Genomic DNA, 21,791 nt, shown 5'->3' with positions numbered 1-21,791 from the left:
TCACAAATCAACACACATCTCTCAGCACAACACACACATTTGCCCAACTTCATTCTGAGTTGCCATCAAACCACAAACTTGAGCGGCAGTGCCACAAGTCCATCGCTAGTTTGGATTGTAGGTTCTTTGCTCTCGTGTGTGTGTGTGTGTGTGTGTGTACTGTATCAAGCACAATGAGACCATGATCATGTTACTGTAATTTTAAAAACATTTGATGAAAAGGGAAGCTGCTAATGATGATGGACCAAATTGGTCCTTTGTAGTTGTCCATTGTGGTTACCAGAGTTATGCCATGGATGAATTTGGCCCAGGCACACTTCCGTGTAAACTCTGGATAACATTCCATTTAGAAACACTTCTGCTTGCATTTTATGCTCTTCTCTTATTGCGGCAGCAGTGGGGACTGAAATCTCCATTACAATGTTGCTGACACACTTGCACACGCAACTTCAGCTAAACTGCATTAATGAGACTATTCCTCCTTTATTATTTATTAACAATGATGTGGCATGTTAAGGATTTTTTCCCCCTAAGAGTTGACTTCCCCCTAAGTTTATTCTTCACATGAAATCATTTGGGATCTCTTTGGTTATTATGGAAAATAATGGCATGGGAAAGAAATGATTGGCAGGTTGCATGTGGGATTATGATTGAAGGTTGGGAAGCAACTCTTGAGAAATTAGAAACATGCTAATGTTCAAAGAGTTGGGAGAAAAGAGCCAGGGAAGCACAATGCAGGAAATGTACAATCTGGAAGCAACATTTCAGCCCTCTAGAGTATGAAGACGATCTCAGCTAGGCCATGAGGTTTAGTCAATGTGCTGTGACTGCTCCATGTGTTTTGGCAAAATGGGTCATGACAAATGCATTTGCTAATGATGGCCAGCATGACTCCAGTGCCTGGGTGCTACAACTTTTGTGAAAAACAGTTATCACTGGAAGGTGGGTTGGTTTTTGTTTGTTTGTTTGTTTTTTGTTTTTTGCTGGTGCTGTAGTTCATGAAATTACAATGAGAGAAGTGATTTTCTTCCTGCCCTGCTCATCAGAGGGATAATGAAAAAGTAAATTTCACTTGATGTGCATTTTCTCCCTCCACCTCCTCTGCTCCACAACTCCACTCATGTGTATGCGGAATTAGGTATGTAATTGCCACTGCTGCTTCTGTGACACAGGAAATAGGAAATGATAAACTTGTGAATTTTTTTAAAGTAAGCGTTATGTAGAAATCGTTAAGTTCTACCACAAATCTGGGAGCTGACTTCTGGGAAGGATGGTAAAGCAGAAGGATAAGGAGCATGATTTGTTGATGCGGAGGGAAATTATTCCAGCAGTTCTGAACTTCCAGCTGGTTTGTGGCTTGTTCTTTTCATAAAGCCCTGACAATGTACTTAGCTTGAATAAGGGCTAAGGGCTCATATCAGTGCCAGGAACAAAGAGAAGAGCAATTGGGTGTGAAAACCATTTGATGGTAAAGCTGAATGGCAATTGAATCATGTCCATGTTGCGGGTGAGCAGTAGACTGATTCTGCTATGAGGCTCCCACAGCAGCACTGAAACGATGAACAAGAAATTGCTTAAAGAGGCCTTTTTAAAATAATATCTAGCGCTTGTAGTCAGTAGATCTCAAAGTACTTCATAAAAGAGTATCATTATCTCCATTTTACAGATGGGGAAAACTGAGTGAGAGAGGTGAAGGGACTTGCCCACGTTCACCCACCAAGCCAGTGGCAGAGTTGGGACTAGAACTCAGGTCTCCTGAATCCCAATCCTCTATCCACTAAGCCACACTGCCATATGTGCATATTATAATTCATTATCTGTTACTGTTTTTTATTTTCCTTTCTCTGTCTCAGAACTCAAGTGCATACTTAAATGCATTAAAATGCTCCTTCCACCAGGCTGTGGAAAGAGCTAGGCATAAGAAGACTAAGCAATTGCTTAGGGCCCCGACCAGCTCAAGGGGACCCCTTATTTGCTTTTTATTATGTGTTGTGTGGTGGGGGGCCCCAAAATATTCTTGCATAGGGCCCCCAATAGGCTAGCACCACCTCTGATGCTGACAGTTCAAATTTCACTTACCATTAAAAGGGAATTGTAGCTGGCATTTCAGGAGTACAAAAGTGACCCAAGACAGCAAGAATTTACCAGCTCTCATTGTTGGGAGTTGGGATTGTTGCATCCTCTAATTTGGTGAGAGAGCAGGCAGTGTCATGTGTCGTGATCAGCAGTAAGCATAGGTAGGGTGTCGCAGTCTTGGTCAGCCTGTCCCTTCTGAGACCCTTTTCCCGTCTCCCGGCTGCCCGCCTTTCAGGTAGCGGGCCCACACCTCCACTTTTGTCTGGGGTGGGATCCCACAATCCAACCACTCTCCAGCTGGGTCTCTGAGTTACCCTAGTTGCCAAACATGTTGCTTTGCAGGTCCAATGGATTTGGCACCTGTCAGAGTTTCCTTCCAGGAGCCCATGGACTTTGACAGTGCACAGAAACACAGGAAAAGCTTCTCCAGCACAGTCTGATTTATTCTGCCATAAGGTTCACAGTGCCTAGAGAAAAAAGAAAAGGAGTACTTGTGGCACCTTAGAGACTAACAAATTTATTTGAGCATAAGCTCTCGTGAGCTACAGCTCACTTCATCGGATGCATTCAGTGGAAAATAGAGTGGGGAGATTTATATACACAGAGAACATGAAACAATGGATGTTTAAAACACTGAGGTTTCACTTGCATAGCTGGGAGCAGAATTTGGCCTACAGTCTTGATTACTTGATGGTACATGAGCCAACAAGACCCAACGTGACTTGCAGAGCCCAGGCTGGGTTTGGAGACCATGCAGCGAGATAATGTATCTTTTAACTTGTAACTGAAGCAGATTTGGGTCTGAAAATCAGTGTAGCAATGCAGATGAACCTCCCGGTCCCAGTTGACAGCCTTGCTGTCACAGGAGACAGGAGGCTCTGATTTAAAGACACATGTGCATGTAACTTTTGGTTGGTGTTTTAACCAAGCTGTATCAAATATATCTAGATATGGGCACACTCTAAACAAGTCAGATCTGGATCAGGATGTTGGAATCCCCCAAAATCTGGGTCCTGTGGAAAAAACAGTATGTCATTATGTAGTTAAAGACGGTATTATAATACACTGGTGAGTGTGTTACAGATCCCATTCTGTAGAGGATCGGAGTTGTTACTGCCCCGCGCTACAGGTAACCCAGCAGTAAGTGTGTTTACACATATGCACAAGGGAGCTGAATTCAGGTTGCACAGGCAACCTTAATTCTGGAATTTCTTAACTTCTGAGACGTCGACTTCACAATCTTAATAATGTGTTGTGTGTGTGTGTGTGTGTGTGTGTGTGTGTGTTCAGTTTTTAAAACAGCAAACTGAAAAGAGTCTCCATCATGTGGCATCATATTGACACCCGCCTGGGTCATCAGCAAGGCAATAACCTCTAGCTCCACCACACAGACCTTTGCCACTTGAGCTAAGGGAGTAACTGATAGCGGTAGCTGGTTGTCACCCGTTCTGGAGACCACCACTGGGATGGGGCGGGGGCACTTTGCCAGTGATTTCACAGATATTTGCTGGCAGCAGAGGCCTGGTGAGGCTTAGGAATCCTGGGTTCCGTTCCAGGCTCTGGAGGGGAGCATGCTCTAGACATGACCTATTTTGTCCATTCCCCCAAAAGGTGAAATCTTCTGCCCAGTTGCCTCCAATCTGTCCCAGTCTTGTGTCTACTCCATCACTGGCTCCTTGTCCCAGTCTCCACTCAGGCTTCTCATCGCAGCTTCCTTGTCCAACCATTCTCACTTCCTCCCAGAGCAGCCTACTCCTTGTTCCAGTTCTCCCCTGGATCCTCATTTAATCTGTCTCCCCTGCACCTGCTCACCTCCTTCCCCACTCCACTGGTGCTTGGTCCTAGTCTCCCCTCAGATCCTCCTCTTTCAGTCTGTCCCTGTCCCCCCATGACAATATCTACTGGCTTCCAGTCCCCTGTTCATTTTACTCCATGGCTCCGTCTCTTTGCCCAGCCAGTCCCCAGTCTCCTCCCACACCAGCGCCTAGTTTCTTTCTCTGCTCTGTCACCAGTCTCCAATCCCATTCTCCTCCACCCAGGCTCCTTGTCGCAGCCTACTTCCCCCCCCCCCACCCCGGCCGACTCTTCTGCTCCAATGCATGGGAGAACTAGAGTTTTTATTTTTAAACATGGACAAAACAATGTATTTTTCCCTAGTCTTATTTTCAGAAACAGCTGAACCATTTTGCCTGAAATTTTCCAGAAAAATTCAGTCTGAGGCAGACACCCAACATGAAAAACTTCAACCCAGACATTTAAAGTTTATCTAGGTTAGGTCCTGTTTTCAGGTGCTTGTGTTGGACTACCAGCCTCACCTATAGGGTTTGTAATATATATTTGTTTTTCTATCGTTTGTATATATGAATTTATTTATTAAGTTGGTGCAGGCATAGTCTGATGAATTGGGTTTTTAAGAGACATAAATGGCGTTAATTGATGGAAGATATTTTTGTTACAGCCCTCCTAATATTTGACCCACCATTTCAGTATCCCTGTATCTGGCAACACTGGTCCAGCCTTGACATTCGTTAAGAGATTCAGAGATAGCAAGAAAGGAGCATATTCTACATTCTGCTGGGCTAGTAACGACAGTCACATACTGTGTATCGATGTCACTGGCATTCCTTATAGAACAGTGGTTCTCAACTGTGGCCAGCGGGCCGCTTGCAGCCCAGTCAGCACACAGCTGTGGTCCATGTGACATCCTCAGGGTCATAAAGGTAGTATATATATTGTGTGGATGCAGCCCATATAACACACAGAGAGCTGCATATGCAGCCCACAATGGTAAATAGGTTGAGAACCACTGCTATAGAATAAGTACAGCAGTGTAAATCATCACCCTTGTGTATCAGTTCTATCTTCCCTAGGGTAGTGAAAAGCTCTGGAGCGCTGAGGTGGCAGTCTCTAGACTTTCGGCTGCAATCCCTGTCCGACCCTTCTGATGAACTGTTTGCCTTTCACCTCAGAAGACCCTGTGGAGCACTGTCTCGCCGGGTGTTCAACAATCACATCAGAACACACACTAGACTTTTAGTTTATAAAGTGGTGGTAATAATCCCAACTCTCCTCTACGGCTGTGAGACTCGGGTGCCCTACAGAAAACACCTGAAAGACCAGGAACGCCAGGACCCGCACTTTCTTCGGAAGATCCTCAACATAAAGTGGGAGGATCATCGCACTAATGTCAGTGTCCTCACAGAGGCCAACATCGTCAGTGTTGAGGCCCTTATTATCCAACACCAGCTGAGGTGGAGCGGGCACTGTCTGCGCATGCCTGATATATGCTTACCAAAACAACCGTTGTATGCTCAGCTCACCAAAGGAGAACGGAAACTGGGAGGCCAAAAGAAACGCTTTAAAGACACCCTCAAGATAAACATCAAGAGCTGCAGCATCGACACCACACACTGGGAGACAGCAGCCCAGGAGAGGGATAACTTGCGAAGACTTCTCAGAGAGGGAACGTCCACTTTTGAGGAAAACTGCCTTGCCCTGGTCGCAGAAAAATGCCAGAAAAGAAAAGACAGACAATGGTCATGCAGCAATCGCGGGCCAGCCCTGTCTTCCAACACCCCCTGTAATGTCTGTCGATGAGCCTCTGGCTCAAGGATTGGACTCCTCAGTCACCAAAGGACCAATGAAAAATAAAATCTGTGAAAGAGATCACGCTCAAGGGATCGTCACTGCCGCCGCCCCTGTGGAGCAGAGGTTAGCTGAGAGGCATGGAGTGGGATGGGACAAATACCAAGAAAAAAGAAATGTCTGGGGCACTCCTATTTCAAATATCAAATAATGCTCAAAGAAGTGTAACAGTGCCAGCGCCTCTGTCTCACTCCAAGATCACAAACTCCATTGATCCATGTGGCAGTTTCCATTTGTTGTATCCGTTATAAATAATAACTCAATACATGAGTAATACGGTTCAATTAAGTTGAGCCCTACTGTAACTTTGTGTAATACAAATCAGAAAATTATGACTCTATGGTATATTTAAAGCGTTAACCTTGTTCAGAATTGCACATCCTCAGGAATTCAATCAACCTATGAGTATTCTTTTCACATAAACTTCTCAAGGTCACTTATTCCCTAAGCTGCACTTTTATGCAATTTCTTCCCTTTAACTAAAGCAGAGAAAGTCAGTCACTGGTGCTTTAGTTAGCAAACTTTTTGAAAGTTACAGTTCTCATGTTTTACTAACAAGGGCAGAACTGGAATGAATTTTTCATCCATTACAGACCTTGTGCTGCACAAATACTCCAAGTTTTTACTGGAGGCTGTACCATTTTAACCTTTCCTGAGTGATTAATGACCCAACTATCAGGATTTCACCAAGTATTGTACTGAGTCTGCATGGGTGCGTATCTGTGTCTTCATATTCTGTCAGTGTGTTAAACTTTTTGGTGCCAGTATAAAAAAATTAACATCACAATGGGAGCCTTGTCCTACATTCTCAAACACTGTTTCCCTGAGAAACAAACGGGACTCTCATTCACGGGGACAATATGTGTTGATCTGGCATAATAATAGAGAGGGGGAGGACAATATTTTGATTCTTTTCTCCCACATTCTTCCATTGGTACATTGGCCATTATTTTGTCTTGCAAGACCAAAACATATTTCTGACACTGCCCCTCCCTGTAGACCTGTGGGGAGCACCTTTCTGTGCTCACTGAAGGAAGTGAAATGGACTTTGTCTGGGTTTATTATTTTAGAACTCTGGAACACACAGGAACTTACAACACGTTAATTTTTCCCACTGTTTAGTGGACTTTCATCATGTCATTCAGATCTATTCCCAGCACCCAACCCATTGTGTGCCAGGGTGCATTCAGAGAGGTATTATTGATTATTGCTGTAGTACCTAGCCCCTAGTCAGGGCCCTGGATCCCACTATGCTCTGCACTGTACACACACAGAATGAAGAAGACAGTCATGTTCCAAAGGGAGTACAATCTAAACATCTAAATGATGAGAGGCAATAGAACAAAAACAAGTGGGGGGAGGATGAAGTGACATCCATAGTTGGTATAGAAGGCAGTAGTTACAGCATGTCATCTGCCTACTCCTGGGGAGACAAGCAAGCCAGATTTCAGTTCCACCCTGCAGCTCTGATTGACGCTCTGCAAAGTTAGACAGCAAAAAAATGTTTTTCCTTTTCAAACCTTTTCACAACCCCAGGAACTGGTGAATCTGCCCCAGACAAGAAAGGAATTTTGCTTGGCAACAGTTTTGTCAGACTAATTGAAAGCCCAAATGTTTGGTTCTGCTAAGAGCAAGTATAGATTTTCCTGGTGAATTTTCTCTTCCCACAGACGTTCTTTGGAGTTTGAACAAACTACTCCATGACTAGATTTTTCTGCACTTAAACACAGATCCAGCCTCCTTCACCAAGCCCAGGTAGCTGGACGGGCACTGAGAGGAGATGGTTAACATGGTCTTGTGACTACGGCATGAGAGTGAGATTCAGAAGATCTGGGTGCAGTGCCTAGTTCTGTTGCATGGCCTGAGGCAGTCCCATGTATAAAATAGGGATAATAACACTTTCTTTCTCAAGCTCTTCTACTTGTATTGCAAAGTCTTCAGGGCAGGGGCTGTATCTTACTGTGTACATGTAGCATCTAATTGAATGGGGTCCCCATCTTGATTGGGGCCTCCAAAGGTATGTCGACACTGCAATAAAACACCTGCAGCTGGCCCATGTCAGCTGACTCAGGCTCATGAGGCTTGGGTTGAAGGGCTATCAAATTGCAGTTAGATGTCTGGGCTCAGGCTGCAACCCAGGTTCTGGGCCCTTGGTACCAGGACCAGATGGTATTCACTCAAGAGTTCTGAAGGAACTCAAATATGAAATTGCAAAACTACTAACTGTTGTATGTAATCTATCACTTAAATCAGCTTCTGTACCAGATGACTGGAGGTTAGGTAATGTGACACCAATTTTAAAAAAGGCTCCACAGATGATCCTGGCAATTATAGGCCAGTAAGTCTAACTTCAGTATCAGGCAAATTGGTTGAAACTATAGTAAAGAACAGAATTATCAGACACATAGATGAACACGATTTGTTGGGGAAGAGTCAAAACAACTTTTGTAAGGGGAAGTCATGCCTCACCAATCCATTAGAATTCTTTGAGGGGGTCAATAAATATGTGGACCAGGATGATTGAGTGGACATAGAGTACTTGGACTTTCAGAAAGCCTTTGATAAGGTCCCTCACCAAAGGCTTTTAAGCAAACTAAGCAGTTATGGGATCAGATGGAAGGTCCTCTCATGGATCAGTAACTGGTTAAAAGACAGAAAAGAAAGGATAGGAATAAATGGTCAGTTTTCAGAAAGGAGGGAGATAATGGGGTCCTGCAGGGATCTGTACGGAGATCAGTGCTGTGGCCAAGTTTGCAGACAATACAAAATAACTATCTTGAGTAAAGTTCAAAGCAGACTGCGAAGAGTTACAAAGGGATCTTACAAAACTGGGTGATTGGGCAACAAAATGGCAGATGAAATTCAATGTTGATAAATGCAAAGTAATGCACATTGGAAAACATAATCCCAACTATACATATAAAATAATGGGGTCTAAATTAGCTTTTACCACTCAAGAAAGATCTTGGAGTCATTGTGGATAGTTCTCTGAAAACATCCACTTGATGTGCAAAAGCCACCAAAAAGCAAACAGAAGGTTAGGAAACATTAGGAAAGAGATAGAGAAGACAGAAAATATCATAATGCCATTATATAAATCCACAGTATACTCATGTCTTGAATACGGTGTGTAGTTCTAGTCACCGCATCTTAAAAAAGATATATTTGAAATGGAAAAAGTACAGACAAGGGCAAGAAAAATGATTAAGGGTATGGAACAGCTTCTGTATGAGGAGAGATTAATAAGATTGGGACTGTTCATCTTGGAAAAGAGATGGCTAAGAGGGAGTATGATAGAGGTCTATAAAATCATGAATGGTGTGGAAAAAGTATATGAGGAAGATGTTGTTTATTCCTTCCCATAACAAGGGTCACCCAATGACATAAATAGGCAGCAGGTTTAAAACAAACAAAAGGAAGTATTTCTTCACACAACGCACAATCAACCTGTGGGACTCGTTTCCAGGGGATGTTGCGGAGCCAAAAGTATAATAACTGGGTTCAAAAAAGAATTAGATAAGTTCATGGAGGACAGGTCTGTCAATGGCTATTAGCCTAGATGCGCAGGGATGCAACCCCATGCTCTGAGTGTCCACAAGCCTCTGACTGCCAGATGCTCTGACTGGATGTCAGGGAATGGCTTACTTGGTAATTGCCCTGTTCTGTTCATTCCCTTTAATCTTCTGGCACCAGCAACTGTTGGAAGACGATACTGGGCCATTGTTCTGACCCAGTATGGCGGTTCTTATTTCTTGTGCTGTATAGGGGATGCACTCGCTCACAAATCCTGCCCTTCCTTGTGAAGTAGCATCACATAAGTCCTGCTGCCAGGGATCCTCCAGAGCTGTTGAGGTGGAGCCAGGATTTGCCCCTTATAAACATGATGTCGGAATTGTAGCTTCCCCATTCCTTACACTAGCTCTGCTTCCTGACATGTCCCCAATGCACACGTGCTTCTCCATTGCACAAGACACAGATCGCTCCCTGAGTCTGCAAACACTCACCATGAAAAGTGCTTGGTTTGGTTTGTCACCAGTGATCCTTCTAACTGACATAGTCCCCTCTGAACTGTGAATGGGTGAGATGGCAGCTGCTCAGTCATTGCTGAAAAACAAAATTTCCTGTTTGATGTGATGTGTGATGCCTTTTCCGTTGAGAAATCCCCATTTATATTTAAATTGTTGGGGGGTAACCTTAACCAGACTTGCTTTCCATAGCGAGAGAATGGCCCAGACACATCCATTCTATCGGTAGCACTTGTTGCTATGTCTCTTGTACAGCCACGGTATTCTTTGGAGAAAAGCTTCGTTTAAAAGATTCCAATAATACAGCATGTAAAGAAACTTGGAGCCCCTGAGATTTGAAAACCATTAATCATGCTGAATTAAGACAGTTAATCAAGTCTCAGAAACTGACAAAAGATTGTCCCTGAGGCTTTTTACCTTGAGTATCTTTAGAAAATGATAGTTTCAGCTTTCCACTTGACTACTTCCATAAGTTAATTCATTTTCTTCAGAAGCAGCTCAAGGTCAGCCATTATGATTGTGTCAGCTTTAAATGATGCTTTACCTCACTCATGTTAAGCTCGAGTTCTGCTGTTGTGACTGATACTGATAGTTTTGTTGTCAAGGAGATGCCACTGGGTACTCTGGTAGGAGGTTAACTAAGGGGAAAGAGCTCATGTTGCAGACCTCAATTTGTCTTCATTTAAAAAACCAAATAGTTCAGTCACTGAAGCTACCAAATGAAATATTATCTGCAATAATGGAGAATGTTAATATGGACTGGGAATATACAGATAGCTTGGGCTACAGTCATGCTATCTCATTCTGAATGCAGATAAAAACTAATTTTGCTAATCTTTCCCCATTACATAATGTTTATAATTAATTTCAAATTAAATTGCCCTGTATTCTAATTTCCCCCCTTTGATTCGCTGTTGCTTTCACTTTTGGCGAGTCCCTCCAGTGGTGTTAATGACCGTGAGCCAAATTCTCCTCTCAGTTCCATCACGTACTTTGGTTTTAGCCCTGTCTAACAGTGGCCCTTAAGGTCCAATACACATAGCTTAAGAACAGTTTGCTAAATGTTTTCATGGTCAAAGTTTAGATTAGGAAAGTGTCTCACGAGCCTGCTGCTAGAGGCTTTCCTCATAACCTAATGCGTACATTTACTAAAGGTAAAGAGGTAAATGCTGATAAATGTCAATTTCACCATACACCCATGAACCAAGGAAAAAATATTTCAGTTAATAATAATTGAAATTTACAGAATTTCCCAAAAATAATTCCGAGCGCAGATCTTTTAGATAAACATCCAAATTGGTAAATTATTCCAATGGTTAATTACTTTCACTGTCAAATATTTATGCCTTATCAGCAATCTGAGTTTGTCTAGCTTCAAATTCCAGCCACTGGATCGCGTTAGACCTTTCTCTGCTATATTGAAGAGCACATTCTTAAATATTTGTTCCCCAAGTAGGTACTTGTAGACTGTAATCAAGTTATCCTTAACCTTTTCCTTGTGAAGATAGATTGAGCTCCTTGAATCTATAATAGGCATGTTTTCTAATCCTTTAGTCGTTCCTACTCCAATTTATCAACACCTTTCTTGATTTGTGGGCACCAGAACTGGGCTTAGCATTCCAGCAGCAGTCACCCCAGTGGTAAAATAACCATTTTATTCTTACTCAAGATTCCCCTGTTTATGTATCCCAGGATCACATTAGCACTTTTGACCACAGCATCACACTGGGAGCTCATGTTCAAGTGATTATCCACTATGAGCTCCAAATCTTTTTCAAAGTCACTGCCTCCCAGGATGGAGTCCCCCATCCTGTAACTATGGGCTATGTTCTTTTCCCCTTGATGTATACATTTACATTTATGTAAATAAAAATGCATGTGGTTTACATAAGCCCACTTTTGCAAATGATCTAGATTGTTCTGAATCTGACCTGTCCTCTTCGTTATTTACCATTCCCTCAATTTTTATGTCATCTGCAAACTTTATCAGCGATTTTATGGTTTTCTTCCAGGTCACTGAAAAAAATAAAATAGCTAAGGGCCAAGAACCAATCCCTGCAGGACCCCACTGGAAATAGACCTACTCGATGATGATTCCCTGTTTACAGTTACATTTTGAAACCTATCAGTTAGCCAGTTTTTAATCCATTTAATGTGTGCCGTGTTAGTTTTATGTCATTCTAGTTTTTTTAACCAAAATGTTGTACTATACCAAGTGAAACGCCAAAGAAGTCTAAGTATATTACATCAACACTATTACCTTTATCAACCAAATTTGTAAAAAAACCCAAAACATATCATATTAGTATGACAGGATCTATTTTCCATAAACGCCTGTTGATTGGCATTAATTACATTACCTTCCTTTAATTCTTGATTAATCGAGTCCCGTATGAGCCGCGCCATTATCTTGTCTGGGATTGATGTCAGGCTGACAGACCTATAATCACCCGAGTCATCCTGTTTACCCTCTGCAACCCTACCTGTCCAGGTATACGTGAAAATAACAGAGATGTGGGAAGTGTAATGTGCATGGAAATAACTCTATTAACTGGGGGTGGGGAGAGGAGGATAAACTTCTCTATGGGTTTGACAGAACAGGAGAAACAAAGTGAAGTAACTGCCATCACATACTGAACAGTGCTAAAACAGCCCCTCTCCGCATCCCCTACCCCAATACCATGACTGCAATGAACGACAGGGATACTCATGATTAACAGCTGGCAGGTGCCGTTATCTCTGCACACAATCAGGGTCACCAGAAACCAGATGTAAAAGCTCCTTCCAAACCCTTTATCAGCTGTTCTCAGGGTTCTTCATGCACTGAGTTATCCCCCTAAGCTGCAGGCTGGCTAACAGTTGTGAACATTAACACAAAAGCAAAGAACAATAAGCCCAATTTAACTGGAAAGATGTCCTCCACAGAACAATCGCAAGCCAAAAGGTGTTATACCTGCAGAGGCACCCTACCCCAATTACCCATGAGTCATTGCCTAAACGACTGCATGATGAATGTCAAAAGACATTGCTCTCCTGAAACCAGGGAAAGATCCACATAATGTTGCAAGCTATCAACTGATATCTGTTGTGTGTGTACCATTCAAGGTATTGGAGCATCTCATTCTTCTTTGCATCTCCCCAGAAGTGGAGTCAATACTCGGCATCCAGCAAGCAGGCTTTGGGAGAGGTTGGAGCCCCTGTGATCAAGTACTAACTCTGACAACATTATTTGAAAATGGTTTTCAGAAAAAATGAAGACAGCAACCATATTTCTGGACCTGACAGCAGCATATGACACAGTCTAGCACACAGGGCTCTAAGTCATATTGTCAGGAGTACTCCCAGTATGGGTAATCAACATTGTTGACCTTCTTCTCTGCAACAAACATTTCCAAGCACATACGGGACACAGAGTTAGCATGTGGAAAAGACAAACAATGGTCTACTCCAAGGCACTTGATGATTACCTATTCTGTTCATTCCTTCTGAAGCACCTGGCATTGGCTACTATTGGAAGACAGGATACTGGGCTTGATGGACAATTGGTCTGACCCAGTATGGCTGTTCTTATGTTCTCTGTGTTGGCACTGAAGCTTTTCAACCTCTCTGTGCTGGCACTGATGCTTTTCAACCTGTACACAAATGACCTCCCACTTTCCCAGTCCTGCAAGTTCCCATAGGCAGATGACATTTGCTTAGGCATCCAAGTACGGTCATGCCCAGAACTTGAAGATGCCCTAAACAGTGACTTGATTAGCATGGCCCTATACTGGAGCGGGTGGCCTTTACAACCAATGTGACCAAGACAGGTTAGGGTGCGCTCCATCTTTACAACACCAGAGCAGCACAAGTACTGAATATCTTTCTCAATGGACATCACTTGAAACATGAACCCTACCCAGTCTGCCTAGATAGATCTCTCACATATTTTCACCACCTGAGGAAAAGTGAGGTGAGATCATGTAACAGCCTTATAAGCAAATTGGCTGACACTTAAGGGGGAGCAAATGCTCAAACTCTCCGATCCTCCAGTTTAGCCCTCTGTTACTCTGCTGCACAATACTGTGCTCTGGTCTGGCTGCATTTGTATTGCGTCAAGTCTGTTGACACACAACTATATTCAGCCATGCACATCGTAACTGGGATCGTACGAACCACACTATTGCTGTGGCTCCCCCATGTTAAGCAACATCACTTCCCGACACATCTACTGTGAAGATGCTTCATCCGGAATGGTTGAGAAGATCAGAGCAAACCTGAACCTACCACTATATACAGACCTCTTTGACCACTCAAGAGCATGTTTATCATTGAGGCACCTGTTTTGGACCCACTTGCCTTACTCAGATTTCTCTGTGATGTCAATATGGTGTAAAGAATGATCTGCAGCTGCTGTGAGAAACCAGGCTCTTATAACTGACCTCACCATGTGCATACCCGGCTTTGATCTGCCATGCCACTCATGAGCCCTTCTGAACGGATTTCAAATGGGCCAGGTGTAATGCGCAGCCAGTGTTTATACCTGGAGCCAATGAGAGAATCCCAGATGTGGCTGTGAACAAAGACAGACAATGTCTAACATCACTGACAGCTGCCTTCTGATCAGATTGGATGATGGTCTGAGGGCTCTGCATTTAAGGGATAAGGCTGCCACAAATTGGCCGGGCCTGCTCCTCATCCAATAAGAAGAGGACCTAGAGAACCTGCTAATGACCTTCAGGGAGGTGTGGGTTGGGAACTGTGTGTTGAAACACAAGTGAGTGGGAATGTTCCCTCTTGTGTTTTTACAGCAGTTGGATGGGGGTGTGGTGCTTTTTTTGGGACCAGGCTGAGGTCACCCCTTGCCTGTCCGCTGTTCCAAGATGGGGGCACAAATTGCATCCCTGATTTCCCTGGCCTGCTGGGAATCCCCACTGGTCCGAACATTCACTGTATCAGGATGTCTGTAAAGGCTTTGCAAGCCAGTCCTGTCCTATGCTCAGTCGGTCATAAAGTCTCACAAATGTTATGAAGGACACAGCAGGCCACATAATGCGGATAGCGTTGGGTGCATTGGCATCCAACCAGGTGCATCGGCATTGCCAACGAGCCTTCGTCCATCGAAAGGCATGCTCCACTACCATTCTTCAGATGCTTAGTTTGAAGTTGAGTTCCTGTTTTGCTGGGTCATTGATGTTGGGGTAGGATTTCATTAGGTAGGGTAGGAGTGGGTATGTGGGGCCCTCCAGAAAAACTGAGGGCATAGAGACACTGTACAGAACCATGTTGTTTCTGGGGAATAAAGTCCCTTCCTCGCCCCCTTCAAATCTTGATCTCCTCAGTCCCCTGGTATCATGAAGCTTTTCTGTGTGTCCAGTATTGGTATTTATGAACCAGCCTTTGTGGTCCGTTAAGCCTTGAAGAACGAGTGAATAGTAACCTTTTTTGACTGACATACTCACTCAGTTATTTAGGTGGGCAAAGAATGGTGATGTGGGTCCCATTGATGGCCCCCACGCAGTTCACAAACCCTGTGCTCTGGAATCTAGCTATAATTTCTGGAACTTTGGTGATGGCCACCACCAAGGGTGGATGAGAGTGTTGATAGCTCTGAAAACCTGCACCACCAAGACCTGGACAGTGGACTTCCCTACCCCTAAGTGGTTTGTGACTGATTGTAGCTGTTTGGTTTTGCCAGCTTCCAGAGGAGAAAAGCTTCTGCACCAGTATGGATCTCCGGACTTGAGTATTCTGCTGCTGTAGAGTTGGGACCAGCTCCTCACAGAGCTCTGTGAACATCTGCTTCCTCATTCTGAAGATCTGCAGTCACTGGTCATACTCGTGATGTGATCCCACCACACTGGTTCTCCTAGCCCCGAAGCAACGTTCCCTCCATGGACATACAGTCGTGACACCGGCAGACTCCTACGTCTCTACCAAGTGTGAGGTCAGTCAAACAAGATAAATCAATTAACAGCAGGATACCAAGGGAGGAAAAATAACTTTTGAAGTGGTAAGAGAGTGGCCCTCCCTTGGTATCCTGATGTTAATTGATTTATCTTGTTAGACTGACCTCACACTTGGTAAAGCAACCCCCCATCCTTTCATGTATTTATACCTGCTCCTGTATTTTCACTCCATGCATCCGAAGAAGTGAGCTGTAGCTCACGAAAGCTTATGCCCAAATAAATTTGTTAGTCTCTAAGGTGCCACAAGGACTCCTCGTTGTTTTTGCTGATACAGACTAACACGGCTGCCACTCTGAAACCTGTCCTACATCTCTGTGTCATAGTGCATCAAGGGATCACTCAATATCCCAGTCACCAGACTTGGGCTTGTGAGAAAGGTCTGAATCCATTCACCCAAGATTCTCACTGGTCATGTAATGCAACACACACATCAGTGCTTAATTTGTAATGAAAAAGGTGCTGGGGCTCAAGCAATTTTTTTTACTTTCATAACTGATACAGCAAGCCCAGAGGTGCTGGGGCTATGAACTGCCAAGCCTGGAGGTGCTGCTGCTCAGCCCTGGCAAAAATTAAGTGCTGGCATGCACATTTGTCCTGCATGAGGGAGAAGGAGCAGAACCACATCATTGGTCACTTGCTCTGTCTTCTACCAAGGTGGGCAGGAGCGAGGGGTGAGCGGGAACTGTTGTTGCCAAATGTATGAAGGTATCTACACCAAAGCACATCAACATGGATCCTAGAGCATCTGTCAAGGCTGAATCCCCACTCTGGCACTTCGAGTGCAGAAAGTGGGGGCCCTCAAGGATTTTAAAAATTAATACTTGCCACTCCAGGCTTGTATTAAACTCCCAAGGTTATAGCTTTTCTCTGACCTTGGCTTGGTAAACGCTGCCACCACTCAAATGCAAAAAAACCCCTTGAACCCAGGAACGAGCACTTGGGAATTCCTCCCTGTGGGGTACCCTCAAGCCCTTTAATTCCCCCACCACCACCGACCCAGGAAGAGCTGAGAAAGAAATAAAGGAAATTAGCTGTTGTTACCAGCTAATCAAACAACATGCACAAACCTTTTAGGACACCAAAAATTCAATCCTGTTCTTAAAAAAGGTAAATTTTATTAAAAACAAAAAAGAAAGAAAAATACATCTGGACCTTAGGCTTTTGCTAGATTTTAAAAGAGCAATTCCAAAAATTAAGCACCCAAAATAGCTTTCTTGGGGGTTCAGTTTAAAGGTTACAAGCAAACAAAAGCATCTCGGATTAGCGCAAAGGACTCCATTAGCCATAAGAAATAAACAGAAATAACCCTAATCACGTCTTTTGAAACATTCCTGATCGACTTACACATTTGGGAGTTCCAGATAAGTAGTTCTAGGTATGATCTGATGATTTATGATCCTACCTGGCTTAAAGCTGCTTACAGCATTGCTGCTCTGTGTCTCCGCTCTCTGGAGAACAACCACAGACACAAAGGGAAAGCTTCTTTTCCAATTTAAAAAGTTCTAGCCTTCCCATTGGCTCTTTTGGTCAAGTGCCCTTTTGTTTACCTGGGGGACTTTGTTAACCCTTTACAGGTAAAGCAAGCAGAGAACATCCACCAAGAGGGACTTTATAGCTAACTGTCTGGCTGGGTCTCCATCAAAGGGAGCTACCCCCCACTTCATTTATCATAGCATCTCCTGTGATGCACAGGACCGTGGGATGCCACCCCTGAAATGCTAGCACTAACCTTGCTAAAAGGCAGTGTGGACACAGGTATTTTGGGGTACAGCAGAGCATATCTGGACACTCAGCACAGATATGGGGTAAATACATGAGTATATACATGACCCTGTACCTAAGTATGCACACCCTTATAGACATAGCTATAGTTACACACACACACAATTTAAGATTATTACAAAAGCTTTAATGGAAGGGTAACAGTTTCACTTGAACAAGAATAAAACCCAATGAATTTCCAGGTAGAGCTAGTTGGAATTATTTTTCCAACTGAAAATTTAGACAAAAATGAAAAAAAAGTTGTCAAAATTTTCAATTAAAAATATGTACTTTCTGTTAAAACACTGAAAAATGAAAATTTGGGGGCAAAACCTGAAAATTTTGATTCAGAAAGGCCACTGCAGTGCCTCATGCTCTCATTCTCTTTTTTATATGTGGGCTTCTGGCTGGAATATAAACCCATGATGCACCACAGCCTCCCCTCTTGTTGTGAGGCCAAGGCGTATCATGGGAATCACATGGCTGTGACACATTATGAGAGACGTAGTTTGGCTGGGGAACTTAGCCTATGGAGAAGAATGGTGGCATGAAGCATCCTAACTACAGCTCCAATGAGATACAGCAGCACCATTTCCAAATCAACAATTTTAAATTTTTTTTTAGGTTTTGACTAAAAATTTTCAATTTTCAGCCCCCAACCAAAAATATTTTGGATTTTGGGTGTTTAGTTTTTTGATGAAAAAAGAAAAGGAGTACTAGTGGCACCGTAGAGACTAACCAATTTATTTGAGCATAAGCTTTCGTGAGCTACAGCTCACTTCATCGAATGCATCTGATGAAGTGAGCTGTAGCTCACGAAAGCTTATGCTCAAATAAATTGGTTAGTCTCTAAGATGCCACTAGGACTCCTTTTCTTTTTGCAAATACAGACTAACACAGCTGCTACTCTGAAACCAGTTTTTTGATGGAAAGTTGAAATTTTCCTTAGAAAGGAGACACTTTAATGAGAAATTTCATTGGTTCAAAATAAGTTGTTTTTTGAAAAACAGTTTCAATGGAATATTTTCATCCAGCCCTAATCCCATGTTAAGGGTGGAATTCCAGACTCACGTTACCTCTTTGGCCCAGGTTTTCCTGAGTTCTCCAAATAGTGCACGATCACCACAGCAAGAGGCATAGCAAGGTCAATTAAGGATGCAGCTTCAGTTCTAACTCTCAATTTCCTGTCCCTCACTGATCTGCAGCAGATCCTTACAGTTAATTAGCATCAGTTTTTGTGTGCATATCACTTGCATAGGGGCTGTGTTAGTCTAAGAATGATTTTGACTCATTTTATTTAAAATTACTATCATTTCTCTCTGAATAGTGCAGCTGATAGCTGTGTAAACTAGCCTGGAGTTTGGTCTGTTCTGGTGAAAGCTTTTTTTTATGGCCCAGAAATAAAGACAAGACAAGGTGAGCTTTGTATGTCTGTGTATTTATATTGTCCTCAAATACCACAAGTGGGTTGGATCTTAGCCTACATTTCCCTATCAAACCAAGAGCAGCTGTCTGCATCCCACCATTGTCTCCTAGTTATCTTGTGCTCCCATGTTTGTCTGTATCTAGCTGTTGTCTCTCATCTTTTATTTAGGTCGTAAATGCTTTTCTTTATTTGTGCACACTGTGTTGAGCAGAATGGGGACCCAGTCTGTGATTGGGGTTGTTAGGCACTGCCACAATATAAATAATAAAAAGGTGATAAGAAATTAAAAATATGTAAAGCTCTGCAGCCTGTTTCAGGTTGACCCTGAATCATGTTCAGCCCTGGCTTATCATTTTGTATCTGCAAAGGAGTCTGTGTCAGAGTGCATCAGTAAACTGGACAGACAGATGAAAAATGCATCAGTTTCCATCTGCATGGGCAAACTCAGGGCTTGAATGTGCAGATGGCTGCGTGTGCAAAATTTACATAAAATGGCTGAAACTTGGCCTGGAAGGTACCACACAGTGAAGCCAATTACTCATGTTCACGTATCCTGTGCAGCCCCAAATCCAGTCTCAACATACCCAGCGGTACTTTGGCTCTGGGTAAATTTAGGCTGGAAATTAGTAGTTTTCTAATGATCAGAGGAGTGAGGTTGGCCTTCCACTAGGAGGAGCGGTAGCAAATAACCTAACTGGGTTTAAGATAGAGCTTGATAAGTGCATGAATGAGATGATATAGTGGGTTTGCCTGCGATAGCAACAGGGTTGGACTCACTGACCCAGGAGATCCCTTCTAGTCCTACGCTCACAAAGGACCTCACCAGTTCTGATTTTCCAGGGGCTGTGGAGAAAGGGCAGGATTTGCCTCCACATGACTTTAGTAGCAGCTCTGAAGAAAAGCATGTTGTTTTTAAATACGCTGCCTCTGTGTATACCACGTCTGTAAGATGGCAGATGCTGTGTGCAGGGGATACGATGTACTGTATTTTGGTTGGCTATGTACAGTACATGGGGATGTGAAAGCTGTGACTGCATTTGTTAGTCTTCATGATATAATGGCATGACAGAGGAAATAATGGGGAAAGGGATAAATGGTTTTAGTGGATGGATTTTGTTGACCTTAAACCTCTGATGCGCATCATTCTTCAATGTGCTGTGTACATTCATATCCCAGAGCGGGATAATGCAACACCATCATCGTGTGATTATTTGGATGATTAAAGAGCTTCATAATGTCTCAGTTCTGAAGCTTCCAAATAGCCATGAGCTTTGAAGCACAGGATTCGGCACCTCTTCTCTCCTGAGCTGTGGGTAAACTACTAGTTTTGATTTATTACCCACACACTACAAAAGCATAGGACACAGATTTCCAAACCTCTCTGGTTCTTACAAGTGAGGCTATTTGTTAAGTAGCCTTTTAATGATATTGAATGTCCTAATAACAGTTTGCTTGGAAATATTAATTCCTGATGAGTTGTGTTTTTACAATACATGGGTTTTGTTGCACGGGTTAGAACACGACTGAAAGGAAAAATCTGATGCCTACGCCATGCGTAGCTTAGCTTTCATTTGTAGCCACAGGGTGTAACATGAAAAGGATTCAGTAATAATGTTGTGGCTTAGGTTAAACCTGGTGCTGGTGGATGTAACAGCTGCCCTTCCCTTGGGATAAAAAAAAGGAACAATTAAGCTCCTTTATGGAACCAGGTAGCCAAACCATTTGGAGCCGTCACCCAAAATACAGACACGTGTCATTGCTTGAAAGACAGGCACATGCAAAGCAGAAACTGAGCTATGTGGATGGAGGAGATTTGCTGTTGGGTAGAGGGATGTGTTTGCGAGTGTCAGCGAGAGAAAGGCCAAAGAAACTGAGAAAGAAGGCAGCAGAATTCCAGGGGCTCAGCCACAAAAGCGCTGGTAGAGTGACCTTGGAAAAAATCTGAGAGAGAGAGCAAGTGCTTTTGGGCTAAGTGCTGAGTGGAAAGGGGTGTAGAGATGTGAGCAAAGACACCCTCACATGTTTGTTCCTGCTGTTTTCAGGAAAACAGGACTTTTTTGTAAATAAACAGGATTGCATCAAAGATATACCTGAGTCCATAATCAATTTCTCCTCCTAGCAGAAACAGCCTGCTAGACCACACAAATTGGCTAACTGTTCAGGTCAAAAGGGGTAACAATAGGATCCATGCCCTCTGGGTATCTTCATTTACAAAGAGCTCTGGATTTCCCACAAGTGGGGCAGGAACATCAATTCATGGCAGAAGAAAGAAAACAAAAAGAGGAGCAATAATTAATAACAACAACAAACTGTTTGAACTGGTTGCCAGGCAGTGATTTGTGTTCAGTATATTATACTTGCTTAGTGGGAATTCTTGCAGCTTAAATGGTCCTGTTTTCAGGTCTTCATTAATAAGCATTCTTGGAGTCAATCAGAGATATCCCAGATGCTTTCAGGGGCAAGTCTAGCTTTGCCAGCAAAAAATAGAAAAATAAACTAAGCAAGAATAATAACAGGCAGCTTCAACTCTGATAGCAAACACTGTTCTGTACTGGGGGCTTGTCAGCTTGGGTTAGAGGGCCAACTTACTGTCTTGTTTGTAACTTGGACATATGACTGCCATTCTTTCACTTTTTAGTCTTTGTGCTATGACAGTACGACATCGAAAAATGCATCAGCTATTCTGTCACATCACAAGAGATCATGATATTGTGTCGCCATCAAGGTTGAGAACGTCTTTTCTCAGTTCACCTACCAATTTGTGGCAGCGTGATTTTGTCTGAAATGTAGCAAGAGGTTTTCCTAAATGGTGATATGTTTTGCTGCTGTTACAGTGGCAGAATTAGGCACTGTCTCAGTGCATCAATTTTGCATGAGTCTCTGCTCATTTACACTTTGAAGGCTTCTTCA

The sequence above is a fragment of the Chelonia mydas genome, chromosome 6 (assembly GCF_015237465.2).
Source record: "Chelonia mydas isolate rCheMyd1 chromosome 6, rCheMyd1.pri.v2, whole genome shotgun sequence".
In the NCBI taxonomy this organism is placed as follows: domain Eukaryota; kingdom Metazoa; phylum Chordata; order Testudines; family Cheloniidae; genus Chelonia; species Chelonia mydas.
The sequence above is the reverse complement of the archived record's forward strand: the minus strand, read 5'-3'. Positions refer to the sequence as shown.